Source organism: Alligator sinensis, unplaced genomic scaffold (genome assembly GCF_000455745.1).
Source record: "Alligator sinensis unplaced genomic scaffold, ASM45574v1 scaffold297_1, whole genome shotgun sequence".
Lineage (NCBI taxonomy): Eukaryota > Metazoa > Chordata > Crocodylia > Alligatoridae > Alligator > Alligator sinensis.
The window spans coordinates 4848165-4852066 of NW_005841848.1; the positions used below are offsets into that span (position 1 = coordinate 4848165).

Below are 3902 nucleotides of genomic sequence, written 5' to 3' on the forward strand. Positions count from 1 at the left end.
GGAGCAGTGCAACCTGGGAAGGTGGAGGACTTGTATATTTTGAGATGATTAGAGGGCACTTAGCACAGGTTAACAAGCTAAAATGTTAGCTTACACACATTAAAAATGCCCCTAGTTTAATGTGCAACTCATCATTAAAATTGCATCACTTCTACTTGAGACAGATACAGAAATGATAAGGTTAAATACAGAGGCCACAAATTAAATTTCAAGCTATTATCTGAGTCAACAATATAGGAATTTCACTTTTGCTCTCCATAAGTGCCAATGTCATGGTGAATGACATACCTGAGGGGGAGTATTGAGGCCATGCCCTGTCATTACACAAAGGCTACTACAGACCTTTACTAAAAGCCAGAGCCCCAACTTGCTCATCTTCAGTGCTGGCAGTAGAAGAGATAATGATTAAGGGAGCCGCAAGTTGTATGACATATGGAAGTGTATCCGCTTACCACCCAATGACATACTGAGGAACAATGCCTAAGCAGCCTACTTAATTAATCGGGACCAACCCACCCCCCAAAATCAAAAATAAGCAAACAAACAAAAACCACTTTCCAATCCACCACCTATACTGCAGCCTACCAAATTTGCAGTAATTACATTTTAAATTGCCAAAACTAAAAAAAAGATGATCAGGCCCAGCATCATGAAAAATCTAATCCATTAGACTAAGGGAGGGGGAGGGGAAAGGGTAGGGGAAAAGGGATCCCAGAATGACTAGGCAACAATCTATATCAGTCACCATTACATTCTACCACCACTAAATAGGAAAAAATTACCTGGTCCCAACGCCATCCTGATCATCCAGTGACACCAGTAGTGGGTGGGACAGGCTTCTGAAACCCAAGGCTCACTCCCTATAATGCATTAGAAAAGAAAATGGGAAAGATAATCAACTTGCACATAAATGAAAATCAAAGGGAAAAAAAGGAGGGTTATGTGGAACATTGCTTCTATATTCCTCATTCAGATCTCTCCCTGAAGACTCTGAAAGGTGTTTCCACTGTTCCAAACTTTATCACAATCATGCTGTAGCTAGAAAGGACAGAATTTTCATTATTGCACTTATGGCACAGTCTGTCTTGTTAGATATGACAAAGCCACCATTATCTGAATCTTCACAATTTAATAAAGTTTCATTCATTAATATATATATGTGCTTATATGCAGAGCAGCACACACTGCTGTCCCTTATGGCCTCCACATTCTTAACCATAACTGCATATTTCCATAATTAATTTGGTGCTATGATACTTAAATAATTATTACAATGTCCTACATTTTTCCCAGTACTTTTCTAAAAATGAATTGTTCCAATTACTCTTTGACTTTTCTGCCAGAACCTGCAATTCATTCACCAGCAGTCATCTGTAGAAGATCAAATTCTGCACTTCCCAAAACTACATCTATGACATGCTCTGTATTACAAACTCTACCCACCATCTTTACATACAATTTACAATATACTGTGCGGGCCGGGAGCAACCCGAGCCCTTTTCTGTGCTGCACACGGGCTGTGGCCAGCAGCCCGGGCACGCCGGGTCAGAAAGGGGAGGCCGTCGAGCTGGAATTAGGCACAAACGCTTAGCGGTAGTTTAAAAGATTGTTTACTTACACCGAGATGGCAGTGGTGTAGGCTGGAAAACTTGCTTGAGTTGCGGTTACAGACAGACAACAAAACAAAACTCAAACCTGCAGGGCACGAGGGTACGTCGCAAGGGGTTTTCGGCGACGGGATGATGCAAAACACGAGGGTATGTCGCAAGTGGTTTTCGGCGACGGGAAGATAAACCTGCAGGACTCGAACCCGGGTAGAAGAGCTCTGAGGTCGGTCGTCTGGCAAGGACTCACACGAAGTTTGCTAGGCTCCAGGGGGCCGGTTTTTTTGCGCGCAGGGATACGTCTAGGCTGCGATCGGCGACGGGGAGAGGCTAGAGGTTGATCAGACCTCTGTTGCCTGCTTGAAATGCGCTGGGTCTGTAAGGATCCACAGCACTTAGAGATCTTCACACAGCGTGAAGTCTCCTCCTCCCGGTGTTTGTGGAGTCCTCCAACTTGGGCAGAAACCACTCAAGCCTTTTATACGGCTAGCAAGCCAATCACTAGCCGCTACGTGTGAATAATTTAGAACTGGCCAATAATGGGACTCGAATTAGCATACAAATGGTGGGAACTCTTTGCAATGAGCATTTCTGTGCTGCAACAAAGAAATGCACCCTGCAAAGAAAGCTTCAAATTGGCAGGAAATTCTCCCTTGCACCGGGGTTCTCTTTTGCAGCAGAAAACTCCACCGTGCAAAGAAGCTATAATTTAGCGGGAACAATTTAGCAGTGCCGAAGCACACAAAAACAAAAATCACACCCTTTGGGTTGTGACATATACTTATTGCTTCCATAGTATCTTTCACTACAGGATCCCAGAGCAATCAATTCCAATGATAATACCTTCGTTACACAGGATATATCACCCTTAATTTGCAGTAAGAGAAAGTGAAAGACATAAAGCTCAAGTGATTTGATTGAACCAAGAACTAAAATGAGGTTTTCTGACTTTCAAACTTTATTCTTCCTTACTTTTTCAAACCATTATAACAGAGAGTTTTTCCATTGATTTCTGTGTGATTTTGAGCAGGTTCATATCCTTATGTTAATGACAGGTATGTCCAACTACTAACATAAAATAGGGCGGATCATTTATACCCAAATTAATCACCCTTGGGTGTGGGGGCAATAGAATCTTGTCTGGTACTTATTAATTATAAAAAAAAACTTCACTTCACCCACTCAGATGGAATTGATCTTACCACCTGACTGAAGGTTTTTTGATCAGTGGATACCAATCACTAAATGTATCTCGTCTGTAATGCATAGATGACACATAAGTGTTGAAAGTGTGTGTGGGGGTGGGGAAACAACTCCAGGCTGCTGCCTCTGTCCCTGCTAGGCATTGACTCTGTCCAGGCTACCATGTTATGTCCCATACCCCGCTGTTGGTTTAGAAGTTATGCTGCTGCTGCCTGCCCCCACTGCTGCCAGGCCCTGGCTTTGGTCAAGCTACAGCCCTTTGCCCCACTGTCAGTGGATAATTTTTTTTGGGGGGGGGGGGGAGGGGACACATGCTCCCCATACCCTCCCTCCATGCATCGCCTATGCTGCGATGTTAGAAATAATATTATTGTTAATTCCACCTGGTAAACAATTCTTTATTATATAGAAAACATCTAGGATTGTCACCAAAACATCACAACTACAAAATATTATTCTGACAGTCTGCTAATACCTCTACTGGAAATCTAGAAACGTTAAAAAAGCTAGCCAAGCCAGCTACATATGAGACATTAGGGCTAAATTAGTCACCCCTTTCTTCCTTCCCTCTTTACAGGCTCTTTATATTCTCTTTCATTATTCTCTTTCAAAATACAGGAGGAACAGATTGAACTTTTCTTACACTGTTGAACAGTTATGCAAGTAGTTTTATTGTAGTTTTTACCTTTTTCAACAGTACACATCGTTATTTCTGTATTTTTTAAAAATGTAATCAAGGGATGACATTGTGCCAGTTTCACAGATTACTTCACAACTAGTCAGGGGGCCAGAAGTTTAGCCAGTTTAGAGAGAGACTAAAATGACAGTTAAAGCCACCTACTACTCAAGATGCCAGTACTATTCTTGGCCATATTAATTTCTGAGTATGAGAGATAAAAGTCTTAATTAATTCATTTGTTATATTAGTTAAAAAAGATATATTGTTAAAGATCCTGAATTAGATTAAATCATTATTCCAGGAAGCAATGTGCCAAATTATGCAGAGCTAATTAGGGTAGTCAGGGAAATTGGCCTAGCCATTGGTTTACAGGCAATTGGGTAGAATTTTATCTATAAGCATCTCTTGCCAGGGGG

General features: G+C 41.6%; 1 long non-coding RNA gene across 1 annotated transcript in view; it reads right to left on the minus strand.

Moving 5' to 3' along the window:
• LOC102385396 overlaps nucleotides 1-856 on the minus strand; it is a 59136-nt gene extending 58280 nt beyond the window's left edge. Inside the window, exon 1 of the long non-coding RNA XR_322924.1 lies at nucleotides 783-856. This is a non-coding gene — a long non-coding RNA (uncharacterized LOC102385396). The remainder of the gene's footprint in view (nucleotides 1-782) is intronic.
• Between the last annotated feature and the right edge of the window lie 3046 nt (nucleotides 857-3902).